The 25068-nt window shown below is 43.0% G+C and overlaps 1 long non-coding RNA gene across 1 annotated transcript; it reads right to left on the bottom strand.

The window, feature by feature from the left end:
- Positions 1-889: 889 nt before the first annotated feature.
- Positions 890-14606, bottom strand: LOC145539138 (uncharacterized). The gene is made up of 3 exons (XR_014077600.1): positions 14368-14606; positions 13936-14061; positions 890-1451 (listed from the first exon to the last, which is right to left on the bottom strand). It is a non-coding gene; the product is annotated as an uncharacterized LOC145539138 (long non-coding RNA).
- Between the last annotated feature and the right edge of the window lie 10462 nt (positions 14607-25068).

The raw sequence follows: 25068 nt of genomic DNA, 5'->3' as shown, positions 1-25068 counted from the left end.
ATATTTATCAAAAATCACTAGCTCTTTGACCTTAGGTTCATTTTACTGATAGCAATTTTGTCTATTTCAAGTTATCATTTTAAAATGTATTTACCGATCTCTTTTTGTCCTCTCATCAACAAAGGAGGCACCTTTTTAGCTGGAGCTTATGGGTCTCTTCAATTCCTAGGACAGAGCCTGAGGCATCCCAGCCCTATAAACATATTTCCTGAGTAAGTCAAGTGAAAGTCGTATAACCTTTGGAAATGAATTAAATTCTTGCTCCCATAAAATGACCACTAAGGAGAAAATGTGGTATCTTAGTCAGCTCCAGCTAAGCTACCACAGACCAGGCAGCTTGAACAACAGATATTTATTTTCCCACAGTTTTGGAGCCTGGAAGTCTGAAATCAGGGTGCCAGCATGGTGGGGTCTGGTAAGGGCTCTCTTCTTGGCTTCCAGACCGCCTGCTGCCTTCTCACTGTCCTCAAATGGCAGAGAGAAAGGGCTCTGGTGTCTCTCCCACTTCCTTTAAAGGCACTAATTGCACCCTGGGGAGGGTGGGGTCCCACCCTGGTGACCTCATCTAAGCCTGTAAGTGTGTGTGCTCTCAGTCCTATCCAACTCTTTGTGACCCCATGGACTTCTCTGTCCATGGGATTTCCCAGACGAGAATACTGCAATGGGTTGCCATTTCCTACTCCAGAGATCTTCCCAACCCAGGAATCAAACCCACGTCTCTTGGGTCTCCTGTATTGGCGGGCAGGGTCTCAACCACTAGTGCCGCCTGGGAAGCCCATCTAAGCCTAATCACCTCCCTAAGGCTCCTCCTGCAAACACCATCCCACTAGGGGTGAGGGTTTCAACACGTGAATCTTGAAGGAACACAATTCAGTTAGTAGCAAGTGGGTTGTTCTGAGAATTTGAGTTTTATCCAGGGTTTAGTCAGTGATGAGTAAGAGAGCCACTGTTTGTAATATCAGATTGTAAATCGTAACTGTTGTGGGCAGGGAAGGAGTGGAAGATAGGAATCCAGGATCTCACAAAGCCACAGACAAGTCTCCCACGTGAACCAGATGCTGAAAGATGGGGCAGGGTTGAATTCTATGGATGTGACAACCTCTTCCACTCTTCCCAGAAGAGGTCAGGGTTGTGTTGACAGCATGCTCCTCCTCAGTGTATCTTCCAACATCAAGTTCTAGCTCAGGAGATTGAAAGCTTCAAGGGAGTTTTGTGAATTTCCCCAAAATGACGTGCAAATTTTTCTGGGGACTGAATCTGTAGCTTTCATCAGAATCTCAAAGGAACTTAAGACCAGCAGAAGGCTAAGACTCATGAGTCTTACTGCTTCCTGCTAAGCTGGAACAATTTAGTTAGGTAGGTGCCCCTTCGCCATGGTTGATTTTTCTTCCTGTAGTTTCCCTGGAGCAAGTCCATAGAATGCCCAACTCAGCATGAGGTTGATGGTCTCCCTGTGATCAAAAAGGGTGGGGTGGAGAGGGGATTACATAGGCACACAAGAAATGCAAACTTCTTGCTCTTCTGCTCACAGCTAGCGAGCTCACACTCGCTGGGAAAACAGAAGCCACCTCAGGAAACACCTCCTCCCTCCTTCCAGTCCACACCGTCAGGGCAGAGGCATGACCCAACTGCTCCAAGCGCACGTAGGCTTTCCCTTTGTCACTGTGGCCTGTTCTGACCTCTCTTCTCCTGACCCCTGCCCTACTTCCTGCACATCTTGCTTGTGTCTTCACTCCTTCCGTGAGCTCTAACCTCCTCAGTTAGGATTCCAGCTCAACTACTCCACTAAGACTACTCTTCCCCCTGCCAGCATTGGTCTGCCTTTTGGCAAATCCAGTGATGCCTCAGCATGTTCATCTCACTCAACCCAGGAGGCTGGTTCCCTGTTTGGAAACCTCCTCCTAGTTGACCTTTCTTCTCACTCCTTCCAGCGGCCTTGCTCAGCCCTGGAGGTCCCAGCTTCACCACTCTGCTGGCTCATAATTCTCTCTTCTGGCACCCTGAGCTTGGCATGTGGAATGAAGATCTGACTCTACTTTTTCAATGTTTAATGACGGTCTTTAAACATCCCCCCCCCCACCTCCTTTCTGTGCATGTCCACATCTGCACACACTGGTAAAGGGTCTGGTGTTCCCTCTTTTAGCCCTATCAGGAGATTCAAATGGCACTAACCCCTTCCCACATGGGAACCTACAGCTTGACCCCCACCCTAACCACTGTAAGGAGCTTCTCAGGTGGCTCAGTGGTAAAGAACTCACCTGCCAATGCAGTAAACTCATGTTTGATCCATGGGTCAGGAAAATCCCCTGCTGAAGGGAATGGCAACCCAATCCCGTAATTGTGCTTGGGGAATCCCATGGACAGAGAAGCCGGGTAGGCTATAGTCCAGGTGGTCACAAAAAGTTGGACACAACTGAGTGACTAGTATGCACCCATGCAACCACGATAAAACCCCAGGCCAGTCTCTCTTCATTACACCCTCAAGCCCTTTGCACATACTTGGGAAGTCTGCCCTGCTCTCCCAGAGACCTCAATTATGCATGTGAAGGTGACCAAGGTATGCCACCCCAAGTATGCTCCTTTGGCAAAGGGATTGCTTTGAAATAAAGGCAAATGAGATATTACAGATGCCCTTCCCTTATCTACCTCAAAGCAGGACATCAATTTCACTTGAGAAAAGTGGTCCCTCATATTAGGGAAAGAAGAGCACTGTTATCACCTGAGACAAGGAGTCAACACAGAAATGCATTTGCATAAACAGACCTTACTAAAATAACTCTTCTCTCCCATTAGTTCTACTACATATTTCTTAGTCACTTACCCACAATATATTGTCCCTTGAAGCCCAATTTCCCTTTCCTTTGTTAAAATGGTTAAGAAATCTCTGAGTCTAACCACTTCTTTGAGTTTTCTTTTCTGTGAAGTCTCATGCACATAAGTATTAACAAAAATTACGTGCCTTTTCTCCTGTTAATCTGTCTTTTGTTAGCTTAATTCACAGTCCCTCTTCCAGAATCTAAGAGGGTAGAGGAGAATGTTTCCTCCCTGACATTAAGTAATAAATCTTTTCACATTCTCTTGCTGTGTGTGTGGCATCATCAGTCTTGACACCAGAGCCTAACTTTAGGTGGAAATGTCTCCAGTTTTGCAGAAGCCATAACATCCACTTCCTCTTTTCTAGTTATACCCTCTCTTTTGCTAATGTCATTCAGTCCCAGGCTTTAAATAACATCTCGATGCTCCCAAATTCATTGTCAGCCTAGAAGTCTCCCCTGAAATCCAGACTCAGATTTCTACTAAAGAGTTATCACTTCAACTTCTAAAAGTTTGAATTTATGCAGAATTCTTGACTTATCCTTTTCCACCATCCCAGTAAATAGCACATTCAGCCAGCGTTAAGTCAAAGCGCTAAAACCCATCCTTGACTCCTCCTTCTATTCATGTGCCACATCCAGTTGGTGACATGCCCTTCAAGATATGAGAGCTAACTTAGGCAGGTTGATAAGGAGTCCAAGTCTAAGGCCCCTTTAAGGAGGAGGTAAACATTCTTTCCTTTTCACGTTCTTTTGCCTTAGACATGTAGGCCTTGTAGGCAGCAATATCTCTTGTTCAAGGACATGCTTTTTCGAACTCAGAAAGTATGCTATGAGAGAAGGTCTGGGTAAGACTTCCACAGCCTTGAGCTCTGGGTTAACCTGTTCCTTCTGGCTAATCTCGCACTGATGTCATCCCAGGATGCATGCTATGGGAAAGGGTCTGGGCAAAATTTTCACAGCCTTGAGGTATTTTTTCTATTCTTAGCAGCTAGCACAAAAGTATATAATTCCCTGCTGAAAACTAGCAAGGCAGGTAATCTTTCTCCCCACTTCTGATGTCTATGTCAGAAGCTTTCTCTGTCACTATCACTTTAATAAAATTTCTACTACACAAAGCTCTGAGTGACTGAGATTGTCTTTGGTCCCAGAGTTAAATTTTCTTCTTTGGAGACCATGAGTCCGGGGGAACACTGTAAGCTTTCATCTATCATCTTGAGGGCTTGTCCGGGATCCCAAGACAAGGTGTAAGCTATCATGGAGACTAAGCATCTGCTATCAGTATCTCCAAGTGGGATTTTCCTGCTGGTCCAGTGGCTAAGACTGTGCTCCCAATGCAGGGGACCCAGGTTTGACCCCTAGTCGTGGGAATACATCCTGCTTAAAAAAAAAAAAAAATCTCCAAGTAGCTGCTGAATCCCCTTTGCCATAGAGTGCCCATTCAATCACCATCACTTCTCACGTGATGGCCATGTGGCTTCTTGTCTTTACTTTTGCCCCTTGGCAGTGTTCAACCCAGAAGGCGAATGAAGGGTTTGTAATATGAAGACTCATCACACTCCCCAGCTTACAGCTTTGCTCATTGGAATAAACTCCATCCTTGCTTCGGAACTCTGCTTGCCTCGTCCATGATTTTCCCTCTCTCTGAGTTCCAGCCAGACTGTGCCCATCTGTCTCTTCATCACATTCAGCCATCCTACCTAGAGGTCAATGTGGACACAGAGAGCTGCATGGCTTCTGGGGCTGATGAGAGAAAGGGATGGGTCATGGATAAGGCCAGTGTGCCCCCTCTGAGATGATCCAGTTCAGGGACTATCCTGAATATTTATTATAGGAAGAAGGTGCTGTAGAGATGGACAAGAAAAGGTTCAGTTTTAAGGAAATCAGTGGGCATCCAGGAGACTCAAACTGCACTTCTCTCTCTCCAGACCCTGAGCTAATTAATTCCAACCTCACAGGGATTGGAGAGTCTTAATAAATGTCAGCTTCCTTCCTGCCTTCATCTGAGTTCTGAAAAATTCTCATTCACCTGCACACCTTCCAGGCTTCACAGTTATATACAACATATCTTCATAATTAGTTTGAAGACATTCATTGCTTCATTTGAGAGTCTTCTGTCACTTAAAATATTAATTGCCATCAGATTTTTCGGTAAGTGTATCCAGAGGTTATCACTATAGCAGTAATTTATAAGCTAAGACACTACAAAAGTGGCTCAGAAACTCCAATTTGCCTACCCACTGACATTTCTCAGTTTGTTTTCTCATGTACTTATGTGATTAATAGAATATTGTTTTGTAAACTAAATCCCTGAAACATGAATAGTTACAATAAAATAGCAGCTGTGACAAGTTAGTCCTTTCTTGCCAGATCAGTAATGTTTTTCAGACTTCATGCTCATACAGTCAAACTGTGTAGGACTTCTCTGGTGGTCCAGTGGTTAAGAATCCACCTGCCAATGCAGGGGACATGGGTTCGATCCTTGGTCCAGGAAGATTTCACACGATGTGGACCAGCTGAGCCCACGTGCCACAGCTACTGAAGACCACATGCCGAGAGCCCGTTCTCCACAACAAGAGAAGCTGCCACAAGGGGAAGCCCACACACTACAACAAAGAGAAGCACCTTTCACTCCAATTAGAGAAAAACCCATGCACAGCAAGGAAGACCCAACACAGCCAGCAAATCAATCAATACAAATAAAATTATAAAAAAATAAAACTGTGTAAATATTCTAGCCAGGAGTACAGAATTTTAGCTTTTCCTAACCTAAGTGGAATCACATCACTCTAATATAGCATATTCTGATTATACAAATCTACACTTTCTGACTAGTGCTCTACATGGTAAATATCTGCGATGGTAAAGAAAATGCCTTAAAAACAGTGACAGTCATGAATCAAGAAAAAAGCATCACTAATCAATGCTCTGAAATATTACATGACAGATAAACTTTTCCTTGAAGATCTATAGGTAAAGCATGACTTCTCTATGGGTTCAAAGCATGTCTATTTATTTATAAGAATAAAACAAAACAAACAAACAAAATTTCAGTGATGTGAAGTAGAATTGTCTGATGACCATGTCTATGCAATTCACTAAAACATACAAGTTGTTAATGTATTTAACCGTTCAACCTCTGCTGGACATGCCCTTCTTCATCAAGCACTCCACTTTGCTTCCCAGGCTACCTCTCCACCCAGCCTCAGCCAGTCAGTCTTGTCCTGAATGAGGAACAAGCATCCACCTTCCTAGCATGAGCTTTCTCAGCTGACAAAGGTGCACAGTCCTCACCAGCAATTCCAAAATCCAGACATTTGCAAAACCACATCTTTGCCTAAGTTCAAGTCACCAAAGCCCAACCTGAAGTTTCTCATATTCTTTTTTTATCTCACTTAGTATGAATAATCATACGATTCATTGTACAAAATATTATTATATTTGATTTGGGGTGCTGCCCAGGCCCTGCCAGAGGTGTTTTATAATACAGAATATGCTTTCAATCAGTTTTCTAAAATTTGAAAACTATACATCAGTGAGGACTTTCCTGGTGGCTCAGATGGTAAAGAATCAGCCTGCAATGCAGGAGACCTGGGTTTGATCCCTGGGTCAGGAAGATCCCCTGGAGAAGGGAATGTCTACCCACTCCAGTATTCTTATCTGAGAAATCCCATGGACAGAGGAACCTGGCAGGCTACAGTCCATGGGGTCACAAAGAGTCAGACACGATTGAGTGACTAACATCACCACCATGCATCAGTGAAATGTTTCTAACCCTCACAGGTCTCAGTGAAGAGATCTTGCACCTGTATATGTTGAGCAAGAGGATCCTGCACCTTCATTTACTCTTTCTAAATAAAAATCTATTTATTTGGCTGTGCCGAGTCTTCTTTGTGGCACTCAGGATCTTTAGTTGTGGCGTGTGGAATCTAGTTCCCTGCCCACGGATTGAACCCCATCGCCCTGCACTGGGAGCTTGGAGTCTTAGCCACTGGACCACTAGAGAAGTCTCCACCTATGTTTGGTCTTAAGTTATCCTCTGGCAGATGCCTGCATGGAGCTGAACTCGCCCATGCCTTGCTTCTGGGCCCTTCACCTCTGCTCCCCACCCCTGTGTATGGCCCTCTGATTCTCCAACACCAACAATTCACTTAATTCAGTTAAATTCCACCATCTACCTAGAGCTGGAGTCAGATCCCACAAGTTAAAGGGCTCAGTCCCAGGAAACCACCCCCAGTTCAGTGCTAGCCATAAGTCCCAAAGGCCATTCATACCAGCACTATACTGAGGCTACCAAGGGGCCCCACCCTTAGTCACTTCATTAGCAAGAACTCAGGTCTGGTGGGAGGGGACTCCTTATGAATTATAAGACCCTCCTGTTACTGATGCGAACAGCTGACTCACTGGAAAAGATCCTGATGCTGGGAAAGACTGAAGGCAGAAGGAGAAGAGTGGGACAGAGGATGAAATTGTTGGATGGCATCACTGACTCAATGGACATGAACTTGGGTAAACTCCGGGAGGGACAGGGAAGTCTGGCATGCTACAGTCCATGGTGTTGCAAAGATCGGACACGACTTGGCAACTGAGCAACCTATTACTCAAGGAAACTCCAAGGATTTTAGGAGTTCTATGCCAGAAACTGGGGACAAAGACCAGATATATCTTTTGTTGCAGTAGAGCCTGAGCTCAGCACTGTTGGCTGTCCACACAGAGGAGACCCAGGTCAGGGTGGGCGACCATTCCCTCCTCTGCTCCTGACCCTGTGTCCCCAGGGCCACAGCTAGCTCACATAGGACCTTTGCGTGAACTACAAGGCAAACTGGAAGAAGTTGCTGCTTGCCCTGGCTCCTGTCCCAGGCCCACAGCCTGGCAAGCTGAGCAGTTGCATTTCACCCCCTGCACCCACATCAGGGCCTTCCATTCATCCTGCAAACCCTATGGACCCCACGGCTGCACAGCCTGACCACACAGGTTGTGTGGGTTTGAGACAATGGTTCTCTGTTCAGCTCACAATCAGCCTGAAATGGTCCCAGCACAAGGAACACCATGTTTGCAGTGGGATGCAGATAATACCAACAGAATGTAGACAATTTTTCTAATAGATCAGAAACAAGGTAGCTGTTGAAATGGCCAGTATCTACCCACACAGTGACAACTCTGTGCTTATCAGTGACTTCCCAAGGCTGTTCACTTCACTCCTCCACGAGGCATCTGAGAGCCCCACTGGAGGATGCTGCTTCCTGTTGGGCAATGTGCAGCCCAGAGCTGGTGGCAACCTCCCTTGTCACCCAATGCAGGCTCAGCCGCATAAAAGCCTATCCAAGTCTCTCCCTTGCTGAACCTCTCTCAGGCTCCTCTGGCGCATGTCCTCCCCTTGCAGTAACAATCTAATAAACCTAGAGGGGGTCCTTGGTAAATGTCTAAAAGAAAGTTTAACATGGAAAAGAGAAATGTTGAATCAATGGGCCAAATGTGATCTTTCCCATAGTTTAGTGAAAAACACCCAAGGAATTACACACTTGCCCTCAGCCTGTGCATATATACAAAAGAACTTCCTGCTTCCACCCCTCCATCCACATTTCAAAAAAAAAGCCACCTCACCCAAAAGAGTTTCCACTCCTTGGACACCATCCTTACCCCAGGTGGAGGTACAAGAAGGAACTAGCTTGGGACGCTCTACCCATAGAACCTTCCCAGGAAGCACCAGCCCTTTAACATCTTCAAAGTAGTGTCAGTTGCAACATACTCACTTTATCCACTTGATTGTCCAGTGAGCCATATTTAAACAGTGCACATATGGGCTTTATACAGGCTTGCCTTATGGCTCAGCAGATAAAGAATCCAGCTGCAATGCAGGAGACATAGGAGGCATGGGCTTGATCCCTGGCTTGGGAAGATTCCCTGGAGAAGGAAATGGCAACCCACTCCAGTATTCTGCCTGGAAAATTCCATGGGCAGAGAAGCCTGGTAGGCTACAGTCCAAAGGGTCGGACATGACTGCGACTGAGCACGCATGGTTACACACCTACACACATACCAAAGACAAATATTGGGATAGACATATACACACTACTATATATAAAATAGATAACTAATAAAAACCTACTCTATAGCCCAGAGAACGCTACTCAACAGTCTGTAATGGCATATATGGGAAAAGAACCTAAAAAAGTGTGAACATATGTATGTCTATAACTAACATGAGCTTCTCTGGTGGCTCAGGTGGTAAAGCGTCTACTTGCAATGCAGAAGACCTGGGTTTGATCCCTGGGTCAGGAAGATCCCCTGGAGAAAGGAATAGCAATTCACTCCAGTATTCTTTCCTGGAGAATTCCATGGACAGAGGAACCTGGCAGCCTATAGTCCATAGGGTCGCAGAGAGTCGGACAGTGAGCAACTAACACACACATAACTAACTCACTGTGCTGTATAGCAGAAATTAACACAACATTGTAAATCAACTACACTCCAATAAAAATTAAAAAAAAAAAATGGATTAAACTTCTTACTACTTTGCCAGGGCCACCCCTGATGGTGATGTAAACTCCCATGAAAGCTTTAAAATGATTGTGTTAGAAGTTGATTAATTCTCAGCCAAGGACTGCTTCATTCCCCACCTTGTGTTGGCAGTGTGCACGGAGAGATGAAGATGATGATTCATTTTCCAAACATGTGAGTAGTTGGGTGAGCTGAGTGCCTGCATTCTCTGCAGACCTGTCGTCGTTCTAATTGGAGCTAGTCACAGGACTGCAGATCATCGGAGGCTCTGGACATGTGCGTGGGCAGCATTCTGAGCCCCAGTGCCTATGACAAGTAAGACAAACTAACCAGTTCACAAGATGTTATTGTTCGTTGTGGCATCTGCCCCATATTCCAACTCCTATAGAACAGCACAAAGGAGGTGCTTAATGCTGAGTGTGTATTTCATCTTGTTCTTCTCATGAATGCAGGGCAAAGGCACAGGGGTCTGAGCTGAGCATCAGAAGAGCCGTTTGCTCGATGTGGGGGTGAGAATAAGGAAATATTGTAAACAAAAGAAAAATAAAATGTATACCATGAAGGGCTACTGTACATTTGAATTTTTAAAACAAATAGGTATTATTTTTGAAATCTGAAAAATAGTTATGACAGCAACAATACTACACAGATGTAAAAAGGGAATAAGATATAAATGTGTGTGTGTGTGTGTGTGTGTGTGTGCACGCACTCAGTCGCTCAGTCATGACAGACTGTTTGTGACCCCGTGGACTGTAGCCCGTCAGGCTCCTCTGTCCATGGAATTCTCCAAGCAAAAATACTGGAGTGGGCTGCCATGCCCTCCTCCAGGGTATCTTCCAAACCCAGAGATAGAACCCACATATCCTGCGTCTGCTGCATTGCAGGCAGATTCTTTAGCCACTGAGCCACCTGGGAAACCCCTAACAACCTCAGTTTAACTTATTACCTCCTTAAACACCCTGTCCCCAAATACAGCCTCGTTGTGAGGTACTGAGGTTTAGGACTCCAAGGTATAAATTTTGGAAGGATACAATTTAGTCCATGTGGTTTAGTCACTAAGTCATGTTCGATTGTTGTGATCCCATGAACTGTAGCCCACAGGCTCTTCTGTCCTTGGGATTTTCCAGGCAAGAATATTAGAGTGGGTTGCCATTTCCTTCTCCAGGGGATCTTCCTAACCCAGGAATCAGTCCGTAACAGTACCATAACTGTCAACTTTTATAATAAAATATTAAAGGAAAAAATAAAAAGCAGTAAAATAAGTTAATAGGCAAAAAAAGAAAATATATATTACAATTAAAGTTTTACAGTGGTAAGAATTTCCTAAGAACAAAAGCTTTCTCTTACATAACCATAACACCACCATCAAAACCAGGAAATTGAACTCTGGTACCATGCTATTATCTGATCCACAGAACACTGTCCACTGTTGTCAATTGTCCCAATAATATCCTTTTTATGGCTCTTTTCTTTTTCCTGGTCTTTGATCAAATCCAGAATTATGCAGTACATTTTCTTTCATGTTCCTTTAATCTCTATTAATCTGGAACAGTTCCTCAGCCTTTTTCTTTTATGACTTTGTAATATTTAAATTACAATTCTTTTTCATTACACTCGTTTTGTAAAATGTCCCTCATTGATGGTTTGTCTGATGTCTTATGGTTAGGCTTTAGAAGGAATACTGTCAAAGTAATATTTTGTCTCTGACACAAATTGCAGCAATATCTTTTTCAATATCTGTCTCTCAGAATAACAGAAATAAAAGCAAAAACAAGGAAGACCTACTTACATTTAAAAGCTTTTTGCACAGCAAAGGAGACAATAAACAAAACAAAAAGACAACCCATGGATTGGGAGAAAATATTTGCAAATGATGTGACTGATAAGGGATTGGTCTCCGAAGTTTACAAACAGCTCATGACACTTAACAGCATCAAAACAAACAACTCAAATGGAAAATGAGCAGAAGACCTAAATAGACATTTCTCCAAAGAAGCCATGCAGGTGGCCAAGAGGCACAAAAAAAGATGTTAAATAATCACCAATTATTAGAGAATTGCAAATCAAAACAACATGATATCACCTCACATCAGTCAAAATGGCTATCATCAAACAATCCACAAACAATAAATGTTGAAGAGGGTGTGGAGAGAAGGGAACCCTCCTACACTGTTGGTGAGACCATAAATTGGTACAGCCACTACAGAGAACTGTATGGAGGTTCCTTAAAAAACTAAAAATAGGGCTACAATATGACCCTGCAATCCCCCTCCTGGGTGTATATCTGGAGAAAAACATTGTCCGAAAGGATACAAGCACCCCAATGTTCTCTGCAGCACTGTTTATGGTAGCCAAGACATGGAAGCAACCTAAATGTTCATTGACAGAGGAATGGATAAAGATGTTGTATATGTATATACATGTACAATGGAATATTACTCAGCCATTAGAAAGAGTGAAATGATGCCATCTACAGCAACATGGATAGACCTAGAAATTGTCATACTGAGTGAATCAAGTCAGATAGAGAAGGAGAAATATCATATGACATTTGTTATATGTGGAATCTAAAAAGAAATGGTACAGGGTAAGTGGTCCAGTGGTTGAGAATCCACCAGCCAAAGCAGGGACTAGAGGTCAATCTCCAGACCAGGAGGATTTCACATGCTGCGGAGCAGCTAAGCCTGTGCTCCACTACTGAGCCCATGAACTGCAACTATTGAAGCCCACATACCCTAGAGCCCATGTTCCCCAACAAGAGAAGCCATTGCAGTAAGAAGTCGGTTCCCCAGAACTAGAGAAAGTTCATATGCAGCAACAAAGATCCAGCACAGCCAAAAATAAAATGAATAAATATTTTTTAAAAAGAAATGAACTTATGTAACAGAAACAGACTCAAAGACTCAGAGAACTTATGGTTGCCAGGGGGAAGGCTGGGGGGAAGGATGGTTAGGGAGTTTGGGGTGGATATGCACACACTGCCATATTTAAAATGAATAACCAACAAGGAATTACTGTATAGCACATGGAACTCTGCTCAATGTTATGTGGCAGCCTGAATGGGAAACGAGATTGGGGAAGAATGGATACATGTATATATATGGCTGAGTCCCTTTGCTGTTCACCTAAAACTGTCATGACATTGTTAATCAGCTATACCTCAATACAAATAAAAAGTTTTTTCCTAAAATAAAAAAGAAATATTTTGTCTTTCACGATGCCTTATATCAGAAGGAACATGGTATCAGTTTGTCCCCAATTCTGGCGATGTTAATTTTGGTTGTTTGGTTAAGGTGAATTCTGCCAGATTTCTTTTCTCTAAAATACCATTTTATTTCTTAGCAGGCATTCCACTGCATCAATAAGTTGTAATCTACTTTTATTGTTAACTATTCTGATGCTTAATCGTTCCAGATTTGGTGTTGGTGCCATTTTTTATACATCTCCATCATTCTTTAAAAAACATAGAAATGGGGACTTTCCCAGCAGTCCAGTGGTTAAGACTCCACCTTCCAATGCAGGGGGCACAGGTTCGATTCCCAGTTGGGGAACTAAGGTCCCACATGCTGTGGGATGCAGCCAAAAATTAAAAAAAACACACAATTGTCACAAGGATTATCATCAGTAATAGTAGGTGCCAGAAGACAATAAATTAAAAAAAAATTCTGAAAAACACAGAAGTATTTAGGGGTGAAGTAGCATACTATCTTCTACTTACACTGAAATGGCTCTAATGGAATAAAATTTATGTTTTAAGGCAGGACAGGAAAACTGAAGCATACCATAGTCCCTGCCCATACTGGGCTCTCCCTAATGTGCAAGGTGCATCTGCATTACATATTAACCAGACCTTCTCAAAGGTGGGGATGCCTACTCAATCATAAAGATCAACATTGTTGTTGTTTTTTTAATTCATTCTTCTGACACCAGCAACATAACCCCTTAGAAGATTAATTTTGTTTTTCCTAATTCTGTTTAAGTGGTCGTGGTGACCTGCTGCCCACTTCGTATGTGCAGATCTGGACTAAGTACCTTTGGTGAACTTTATGTGAAATGTCAGGGTGTCACTGTGTCATTTTGATCTACGATCCCTTGTCTCAAAAATGAATATGACTGTGCCTTCGACTTCTAGGAAGCAGAACAGCCCTCAAATAGTTTTCTGAAAGTATAACTTGAGTTACAATTCTCAGATTGGCTTCAGTGAAATTCTCTACTTCCCTTTTAGATTGACTGTTAATTAAATTTTTCATTGACAGCTCCAAATATATATATTGAAAGTATCTACAGAGAAACACAAATGAGCATGCATATATAAAGAAAGAGATACCTAAACTTGTTACTAAAACTAATGATATCTTGTTTTATTCTCTGCCTCTGGTTGTGATCGGTTGCTAGTGGAGGAAGAAGGGAATGTGCAGGCTGAAGCACAAAAGAAGAAGGATGAGACAGAGCTTCAGGTAAACTGTATACCCATGGAAGTCACAGAACAGAAACAAGGGAAGCCAGAGGCCAGGGAAGCTGGTACAAATTGTCGTACAAGACTACAATCTAGAACTTGTCTCAGCGGATCTGGGACATTGATGGCCATTCTGATCACCTCGACCATCTGTGAGAGACCCACCTTGCTCATATCAAAGTGGTCCCTTTTGGTTCTTTCCCCGGACCTGTGACTTTGTGGACTGCTTTTCTTCTCAGTTGTGGCTGAACGTAACACATGTGCAGTAAATCATCTCCTTTGCTGTCTTAACTGAAGAAAAATAAAAGAAATACAGAGAGAAAGAGATTACAAACCAGGTGGTTAGAATTACAGAGATTAATTCTCCCATAGTTCTGGAGGCTTGAAGTCTGAAACATGGTATCCCAAGGGCCATGCTTCCTCAATAGCTCCACGGAAGGGTCCTTTCTTGCCTTTTCTGGGTTCTCATGGCTCCAGGAGTTCCCTGGATTTGACTGAATCGATTCTAACCTTGGCCTCATCCTGACACGGCTGTCTCTCTGAGCCTCTCTGTGTCCTCTTCTTATAAGGACACCACTCATTGGACTTAGGACTCACCTCCTGAATCCAGGATGATCTCATCCTAAGTGTGAAAGTCGCTCAGTTGTGTCTGACTCTTTGTGACCCCATGGACTATGCAGTCCATGGAATTCTCCAGGCCAAAATACTGGAATGGGTAGCCTTTCCCTTCTCTAGGGGCTCTTCCAAACTCAGGGATCGAACCTGGGTCTCCCACATTACAGGTGGATTCTTTACCAGCTGAGCCACAAGGGAAGCCCTTAACTAATTGTATCTACAAAGATTCTATTTCCAAATAATATCATAGTCTTAGCTTCTGAGTGGAGATGAATTGTGATGTCACTACAGAGGCCTTCACCTTTGTTCATGTGGTTTCTCATTCATGTGGTCCACACCTGTTGTCTTAGTCAGCGATTGCTTTCCCTAGACGTTCACTTGCATAGAGACCTCAATTGAAATTCTCTGTCTGGCTCAAGTAGCTTAATATATAGCCAATTCTAAACACAGAGTCTAAAGTTGTAAGATCAATAAGAGTAATAAGCAATTTTACATTTTTTCTGGACGATTTTCTTCCAAGAGTAACAATAGTCAGAAATTCCACATGTGAATTTCCATTCACTTCTTGCTTGGGCAAAATTTTGACTGACCAGGAGACTGTCGGAGTGGGGTGACCTGATTGGGGTGACCATCAAATACATCATCCCAGCTTGGTACCCTGGGAGAGAAAGGGCATCAGTTAGATAGGATGCTGGGACATGATGCAAACTGCTCATCTTGGGTCTCGTGTATCTGTACGTGGGGGGACAGAGAGGAAACATTGGTAAGATGGGTAATGTCTTTGGGGGTTCACAGTCATGGAGTTTGTAATAGTTATCTATTGCTGCATAACAAATTATTATAAATTTTTGACTGAGAACAACACCCATTTACTAGCTCACAGTTCTGTACATCATGGTCCAGCACTGCATGACTGGGTTATCTGCTCAGTGTCACACATGACCAACATCAATGTGTTCACCAGCTGCAGTCTCATCGGGAGCTCAAAGTCCCCTTCCTGGTTCATGTAGCTGTGGCAGAATTCAACTCACTGTGGTTGTAGAACTGAGGTCACCATTTCCTCACTGGTTGTTAGCCAGGGTCACTTAGTCAGCAAGAGAGAATCGTTCTTCTTTTTTCCCTAAATGTGCAAAGACCTTTTAATAAGCAATCGGTCGTTCCAAATGCTTGCAATATATTGTTTAGTTAAATTACAGTATTTGTTGAAATTCAGTGATGGTTCAAAATTTGTATCAATTCAGATAAATGGGGCACATGTGAGCTTACTAAGTTTTTCCCAAAGGTACATTATGTTGAGTATCTTCCTCACATTGAATCCCTCTCACAATTCCAATTGCATTCTTCAAAAAAAGTCTTATTCTTTCAAGGGCTTACCTGATTCGGTCAGGTCCATCAAGAATAATCTTTTTTTTTTAATCTGAGTATAATTGATTTACAATGTTGTGCTAGTTTCAGGTGTACAGTATAATGAATCAGTTTTACAAACACATATATCTGCTCTTTTTGGGGTTATTTTGCCATATAGCAGGTGTCCCCAAGCTCCAGGATCTAATGCCTGATGATCTGAGGTAGAGCTGATATATTAATAAAAATAAAGTACACAATAAATGAAATGTACTTGAATCATTCTGAAACCATCTCCCCTTCCACTAGGTCTACGGAAAAATTGTCTTCGACAAAAACCAGCCCCTGGTGCCAAAAAGGTTGGGTACTGCTGCCATATAGGTCTTACAGAGTATTGAGTAGAGTTCTCTGTGCTATACAGTAGGTCCTTATTACTTATTAATATTTATTTTACAGATAGTAGTGTGTATTTGTCAATTCCAATCTCCCAACTTATTCCTCCCCGCTTCTTGTCCTGGTAGTAACCATAAGATTGTGTTCTACGTCTGTAACACCATTTCTGTTCTGTAAATAAGTTCATTTTTTTTTAGATTCCACATATAAACAATATCATACAATATTTTTCCTTTTCTGTCTGACTCCGTCAGTATGACAATCTCTAGATCCATCCATGTTGCTGCAAATGACATTATTTTATCTTTTTATGGCTTAGTAATATTTCGTTGTGTATATGTACTACATTTTCTTTATCCACTCCTCTGTCAATGGACATTTAGGTTGCTTCCATGTCTTACATATCATATCAATAAATAGTGTGCAATGAACATCAGGATATATGTATCTTTTCAAATTATGATTTTCTCCAGGTGTTTGCCCAGGAGTGGGACTGCTGGATCATATGGTAGTTCTATATTTAGTTTTTTAAGGAACCTTCATACTGTTCTCCGTAATGGTTATACCAATTTACATTCCCACCAACAATGTAGGAGGGTTCCTTTTTCTCCATACCTTCTCCAGCATTTACTGTTTGCAGACTTTTTGACGCTAGCCATTCTGACTAGTGTGAAGTAATATCTCACTACAATTTTTATTTGCTTTTATCCAATAAATAGCAAAGTTGAGAAACTTTTTGTGTGCTTTTTGGCCATCTGTATGTCTTCTTTGGAGAAATGCCTATTTAGATCGTCCACCCATTTTTTGACTGCATCATTTGGGTTTTTTTTTATATTGAGCTGCATGAGCTGTTTGTATATTTTGAGACTAATCCCTTGTTGGTCACTTTGTTTGCAAATATTTTCTTCCATTCTGTGGGTTCTCTTTTCATTTTTTTATAGTTTCCTTTGTTATGCAAAAGCTTTTAAGTTTAACTAGATCCCAGTTGTTTATTTTTATTTTCATTACTCTAAGAGGTGGATCCAGAAAGATCTGGCTGTGATTTATGTCAGTGAGTGTTCTGCATTTGCGTTTTATAGTATCCACACTTATATTTAGACTTTTAATCCGTTTGTGGTTTACTTTCGTCTATGGTGTTAGAGGGTGTTCTAATGTCATTCTTTCACACATATTTGTCTAGTTTTCCCGGGACCACTTATTGAAGAGACTGCGTTTTCTCCATTGTATATTCTTGCCTCCTGTGTCATAAATTAGCTGGCCATAGGTGCATGAGAATCTCCTTCTTAAAATCAACTGATTGGGACCTTAATTACAGCTGTAAAATTCAGGGACTTAGGTTAGTGTTTGACCAAATAACTAAGAGAATGTGTCTACCAGGGTCAGGAATCTCCAAGTCCATCTCAAGTCTACCTACCACAAACTTAAACAGGATAAAGATTGATTTTTAAAAACTTGGTAAAAGTCAGAGCTCGTTAGAAGAGAAGGCTTTGAAGAGTTTTACTACAAGAAATTCTTTCAAAGTAAGTTTTACAATTGAACTAGATGTTACTTATTATTTAGAGACTTCTTTATGGTCCTTGAGAGCTACATAGAAATGTTTCCAGGTCCCTGTAGCTGTATATCAAACTTTATCAAAACTCAGAATCAACCTGCACTGTGGGCAGGCTCACTGGGAACATCATATCTCTGCTCCACGTGGGTGACTGGGATAGCTGCTCTAGCAAAACCAGATTCCCCCTAACAGTGGCCCAAGGCAGAGGTCCTGAGAGAGGCCCATGCAGAAGCTGTGTCGTGTCTTCTAACACAGCCTCATCAACCATGCCAGCCATTCTTGTAGCAGTCACAAAGCTTCCCAGGTCCAAGGGGAGAGAATAGAGATGCCCCTTCTCAATGTGCAGAGACAAATATTCCTGAGAGCCCGTGGGGCCAGAATGCAATTTTGGTCAGCGTGAGGAAGCGGAATCTGCCACTGAGACAAAAGGAAATCAATAGAGAAGTGACAGCCTCAACAATCCCTGCTCTGGATTGCCTTGTTATGGGACTGATAAAATGCTACTCCACCCCAGCCTCACACAAGCAGCTTGAACTTGACTTCACACCAGGCTGTCTTGGAGCCCTCATCACCTTTGGACTGTTACATGGAGGCACTTCTGCTTTATCCTGCAGTAAACCAGGTGCCGCCCAAGTCAGTGACAACCACCACTTTAAACTGCTTCTCAAAGAACGCTACTCGGAGCTCCAGTGTTTTTCTTTGCTGGCTACAAATAATTTTTCTTTGAAATGAACTTTGAAATATGGCAGAATATGAGCCTTTTCATTTTCAAAACCTTGCAGCAGTAATAAAACAATGTCTGAACAAAGCAGGGATTCCCAGCATCCGTATACTGGAAGCTGAGATCTACACCCAGTTTTATAGTTTCCAGAATTCAAATGTACTTATGAATACACATGAGATTCCATCTACATGTCACTCTAAGGGCAAATCTTTCTCTTCTTGCTTCAGTGAATCTTCACCGAACAAGTATTTCTGGAGTAACTCACTCTTCGTTCGTTCAAGAGTAACCCTGGGGTGCACGCTGGTCCTGCCGATGCAGCAGGGAGCAAGGTAGAAAGGACACAGCAAGCACCCCACCTGGACCTGAGAGCCACCACCTGGGCCAGATCCAACCTCAGCTGGATTTAAAGGCTGTCTATTCTACAAAGCCCTTTATTCACATCCAAACTCCCCTCCAGAGTTGCTACCCACCCTTCAAGGCCTCCTCTTTGATTCCAGGCTCATCGACATGTGATGGGCACACGGCTGTAGGTAATCTCTCCTCTGAACAGTTCAGGCCCACTAAATGATGGATTCTACTCTTTTCCTCCACTGCCATCTCCCTGCTGATCTATTGTTGTTGGTGTTCAGTCGCTAAGTTGTGTCAGAATCTTTTTGACACCATGAACTGCAGCATACCAGGCTTCCCTATCCTTCACTATCTCCTGGAGTTTGCTGAAACTTATGTCCATTGAGTCAATGATGCTATCTATCTCATCCTCTGCCACCCTCTACTCGTCTTGCCCTCAATCTTTCCCAGCATCAAAGTCTTTTACAGTGAGTCGGCTCTTCACATCAGGTGGCCATAATATTGTAGCTTCAGCTTCAGCATCAGTCCTTCCAGTGAATATTCAGGGTTGATGTCCTTTAGGATTGACTAGTTTGATCTCCTTGCTGTCCAAGGGACTCTCAAGAGTTTTCTCCAGCATCACAGTTTGAAAGCATCAGTTCTTTGGAGCTCAGTCTTCTTTGTGGTCCAACTCTCACATCTGTACATGACTACTGGAAAGACCATAATAGTGAATAACTACACCACCATTGCTCTTACTGGGAAAGGAAAGCTCTTCTCAAGTCCTTCCACAGGGAAGGAAAACATTTTTTTCCTCTACTTATCTTAGGTTCCTTGGCTGGAGCCCTGCAAATTAGAATGACGAAAAAAAAAAACAAAAACAGATCAACAAGGCACTTCCCTGGTGGTAGAGTGGTTAAGGACTTTACACTTTCACTGCCAGAAACCTGGTTGGGGAACTAAGACCTCACATGCTGAGTAGTGTGGCCAAAAAAAGAAAATAAAAAACCACCAAAAAACAGATCAACAAGAAGAGAGGAGAGCAAAGAGAGTCTATAATTGTGTGCAGCTTTCACAGATGCAGGAGGAAGTTGGATATGAGTTACTCAAAGGAGTGGTTACAACTTGTGGGCTTATATAGCATCTTCACAGAAGAACAAGAGACTTATAGAGAAGTGATGAGAGAAAGAGAAAGGAGTTGAACTCTGAGAAGGTAAATATATGGGGGCACTGGTGGAGTCAGTTTTGTCTGTGCAGGACCATCTTGGTGCCATATTTCCATCTTCTTCACAGCCATAAAACTTTCCCAGGAGAGGGGATTTATGGCACTCCCATTTCCCAGAAGTTTCTGCTTGCAGTCAGGTAAGGGAAGCTCTGGGAAGGCTTCTTTCTGCATCTGTTGACTCTCATTTGCCTCCAGCTCAAAAAAATCCTTATGCCAAACGGCACGTTTGGGCTGGCATGTTCCTGTCCCCTAAATTTCCATGATGTAGCTCAGTTTTCCTTGACAATGTCCCAAACCTGGAAGTCATCTCTAAAGAGATGGCTGCCTCCTTGGTCCTTCATTCATTCATGGGCCAGGAAGGCTGATCACCTCCTTCTGTTTACTATCACCTCTGCTCAGACACTTTTGTCTCCTCGGGGACTGCTTGTGTCCTTACTAATGCCACCTCCTCACCATGTCTGGGTGTGCTGGCGAGACCATGTGCACAGAGGTGACAGTGCTGCTGGATCCCACCTCTAGCCCTCCCCACTCAGGCACAAACACGTGAGGAAGGGATTTTGGGTCCTCCCAAAGAGCCAACCGACCAGGCAAGGTAACACTGAATGATCCTGTTGGCACCCACACAATGCACAGGAAGTGCCAAGTGAGCCCAGCGTGAATCCTGCCCCATAGGACTCGTGAGCATCATCATGGCCCTGCCACGCTCTATTGGGCAGTTTACCACAAGCGATAGAGACAGAAGCAATGCGCAGTATCTGGAGAAGCAAAGCTGTGCTTTCTTAGGGACTGGCCGTTCTTCTTGAGCTGGGACCACGGGGATGGGAAGTGGGAGGGGACATGCCTGTCCCACCACCTCCAGCCAGAAAGGCTTCCAACCTTATAGTGATTCGTCTTCCAAGAACAATTTTCCTACGAACAGATTTCCTGGGTCCTGAGAGTTCTTAGGATTAACAAAGCCGGGATACCCCTCAATTAACAGAAACGTAAACTGAAACCCAGGGAGGGGAGGCTCCACGATAATGCAGCAGGACTGGAGCTAACCCTGCTAACTAACCTCCACTAGCACTTCTGGTCACTTCCTGTCCAGGTGGCCCGTTCTGTCCCACAGATCCAGAGAAGGAACAAGCTTCCTTTCACATGTGTGCTTTGTTCCAACGTCTAAATTTAGCCCCTTAGGTTGGCAACTAGATGTGTTAGGCGGTCTCCAAGCAATACACCTGTGTTTCTCATTACATCTTTCATCTCCATGGTTTCCACACTTCCCAATGTCTAGAACCAATTTCATTATCACGTCTCAATGACTTTAGCGGTGAGCTAAACATCACGCAGGATAGTCACACAAATGTGTAGCATTCAGAATCTTACTGACTTATTCCCACTGTATGTTCTCTTCCCCAGATGACAAGGAGCCTAATTAAAATAGATTGAGGTAGATGGATTAACCTGTAGTAACAGACCGTTACCGAGATAAGACGTCATATTCCAAACATGTTGTAGTATCTCTAATGTAGCCGTCGATGTGGGGGATACTCAAAATATATTCAAAAATATTAAATTGCTCAGCTACCTGAAGAATACCCATTCAGAAACCTTAACAACTTTTTATTAAAAGTGTATATGTTCTGAACAGAGAATGTAAGAAGATGAAAACATTAGTGAGTCTGGTTTAGAAATATTCACAAAATAAGTGAATGTGAAATATAGCCTAAGCTTTTTCCTATGTCTCTGGGTCACCCTTTTGAACAGATTTGTTGTCATCCCAAAACATTCTCGGAGACCATGGAGGTATATTTGTCACCTTATCTCGTGGTGGGAGATTCAAGGTGAGCTGGGAAGAATGTATTTGGCAATCAGAACACAGAGATGGTTCCTAGATTGAAACAAAAAGATGGTGCCTGGACACCATGGAACCATCTCATGCTCTGAAGAGGATAAACAAATCAAAGATGCCACTTCTAGGACTTCCAGTGGTTAAGACTTGACTTTCCAAAGCAGGAGCTGTGGGTTCGATCCTTGATTGGGAAGCTGAGATCCTACATGTCTTGCGGCTGAAAAACCCAAAGATAAAACAAAAAAAATTCGATAAAGACTAAAAAAAAAAACGGTCCACATCAAAAAATTGCCACTTCCCTGCTCGTCACTCTGGAGCCTCATCCATAAAGTACTTGACCTCCCACGGGTTTAGGAGTCTTATAATATATTTATTAACTAGAATTTATATGTGGACGGGGCCCTGCACCCCTGGAGCAGCCCTAGTTGCTGGTCAGGCAGACACCAGGAGGAGAAAGCAGGCTCCAGCCACTGGGTGGAGGAAGCATCTCTGGACACCTGGGGTGCCTGCACCAGTTTTCCCAGGTCCTCCACCTGAGCCACGGTCCACCAAGCACCCTTGAACATCTCATCCTTATTTTACTAATTATGCAGCTTCATATCTCTGTAGAGCAGCCATTTGAACTGCAACCTGGAATTGATTTGAATTTTACATTTTAGTTTGTTCTTTTTGAATCTTTAGATTTCATAGGGAAAGTCAGCCTTTGGTCTTACTAACTCTCCCTCTAGAAGTTGAAATTTCTTATGACTCTGCAGGCTTACTTGGTAGACCCAGATCTTTTTTCTTGTCCCATCCCCCCCCACCCCCATTTTAGGGCATCTCTCAGCACTAGCACTTCAAAGATTCAAGGAACATGTTTTGGGAAACATTGGCTTAAAATAAAAGCCTCCAATCATATTTGAGTCCTTGCAGAAAACTCCCAGTTCTCTTCTTTCTCTCAGCTTTAACCCCTGCTTTCCCTGCCTCCCCAGACCTGATTCTTCCAAATGCCTTGGACATTTTTATCTTTAATTAAATCCTTCCTGAGCGGGCCTCCAGCTCGAGTGGATCAGGACCCATCAGCTCAGCAATACCCTTACTTTGATTGAAGCAGGCATCCCTTTGTCCTGCATTCAAATCCTCAATAAATATCCACTGATTGACGATTTTGTGAAGTCTGTGCATGTAGAAAATGTCAAGTGAACAAAACTTAATTAACATATTCACATAATCTTCCTCCCTTACTTCTCTGGTTGTCTCTAAGTTTTTCACTGGGCTGAGACCAATTTCATCACCATCCAAATGAAGCAATGAACCAGGCCTCTGATCTGGCTTCCGGAGGCAATTTGGATATTGCAATGAGAGGTCAGCTAGCCCTTGGATGTTTGCTTTCAACCATCACAATGCCATTATTGCACAATGAAAAGTGTGACGCCTCTGTTCACCACTCTTTCAGGGATTTTGCCTTACTTTACCCTGACATGTGATTTAAAAAAGAAAAAGATTATTTATTTATTTATTTATTTGACTGGGTTGGGTCTTAGTTTCACCATGTGGGATCTGGTTCCCTGACCAGGGATTGAACCTGGGCCTTCTGTATTGAAAGCATGGAGTCTTCACCACTGGACCACCAGGGAAGTCCCTGACGTGGGATTTATCTTCTTTATGTCATCACCACATCTTCCATTGGCTGTCTCTTCTCCTTAATTGAATGGGATATCTAAAAGAAGCGTCGTATACCTAGAACAAGGCCTGGCACAAAGTAGGTCATCAATAAAGAGTGGTAGAGGGCTTCCCTGGCGGTTTAGTGGTTAAGAATTCACCAGCCGATTCAGGAGACATGAGTTCAATTCCTGATATGGGAAGATCCCACATACTGCAGAGCAATTAAACCCCTGTGCCACAGCTACTTAGCCACACACCACAACTACTGAAGCCCAAGTGCCTAGAGCCCATGCTCTCCAACAAGAGAAGCCAACACAACAAAGAATAGCCCCCACTCACCACAGCTAGAGAAAGCCTGAGTGCAGCAACGAAGACCCAGTGCAGCCAAAAATAAAATATAAATAAATAAATCTTTTTTAAAAAAGAGAGAGAGGTAGACAGAGAGACAGTTCACAAGTATTAGATTTTAAAACGTGGAGCTCAACCAAAATTTTTCGAGCAAGCAGCAGGCATGCAGAGTCAGTGAGGTTTATTTCTGTTGAAAGCCTCAGATTTTAAAAGGAACAACTAAACAGAAATTTCCCAACACACCAGGCATCCACAATAGTGAAGTGTATTTCTGTGTTAAAAGCCTCCAGCTCATGCCTGGCACCCCATGTATCCCAAGCTGTGACTAGAGAGATATAGGTCACTGCTCACAACGGAGGTAAAAAATGAGTTAATGGTTTCACTTAATCAAGAAATATGACCATAATCCAGCCACTAATAAGATGAGCTCTGAGAATCACTATCTGAAAAAACAATAAACAAAACATTTTATGCTGCAGTTACTCAGGAAAAAGAGTATCACCTCCAAGGGAACATTGGCCTTGATTTCTAAACAGGTCACTTTCCATAAATCTGCTCCTGTTGGTTGCACCTCAGAGCCGCGTGCATGTCAGTTGGCATGGGTAAGGCTAGTGGTGGAGTCCTGGAGGGTTAAATACAGGTGATCTATTAGTATATCACAATGGGCATTGATGGTTGGCCCATCAGAGAAGGTCGGCCTGACTTGGCATATCTGGCAAACTGGTAAAAAGGGGGTTGATTTGCAAATGCAGGGTTTTGCAGGCATTCCACGAGATGTCCTGATAAGAGGAATGGGGATACCCATTTTGACTTGAACACCCATTTCAGCCCAGACTCATGGACTCCTCGGTCTGAGTGAAAAGTGTGACTCTAGTCTTAAACCCTTGTTTAAACCAAACAGACCAGGAAGTAAAAGTTTCAGATCAAAATCTCAGACAAATATATAGTCGTATTTGGAGATTACTCTTAAAATATATTTCTCTGGGGACTTCCCTGGTGGTCCAGTGGCTAAGACTCTGAGCTCCCAATGCAGCGGGCCCAGGTTCTATCTCTGGTCAGGGAGCTAGGTCCCACATGCTGCAACTAAGAGGTCACATGCTGCAACTAAAAATCCCAAGTGCCACAACTGAGACCCAGTGCAGCCAATAAATAAACGTAAATTTTATATATATAACATTTATATATGTATATATATATATAGTTTGCCAAAAATCTACTCTGTACTTAATCTGACCAGTTTTTAGAGTATATTTCAGGTAGTGGGTTGAGTGATGGTTCCCACAAAGCAAATGTCC

The sequence above is a fragment of the Giraffa tippelskirchi genome, chromosome 1, assembly GCF_054371585.1.
Source record: "Giraffa tippelskirchi isolate mGirTip1 chromosome 1, T2T-mGirTip1v1.2.pri, whole genome shotgun sequence".
Classification (NCBI taxonomy): Eukaryota; Metazoa; Chordata; class Mammalia; order Artiodactyla; family Giraffidae; genus Giraffa; species Giraffa tippelskirchi.
The sequence above is the reverse complement of the archived record's forward strand: the minus strand, read 5'-3'. Positions and strand labels throughout refer to the sequence as shown.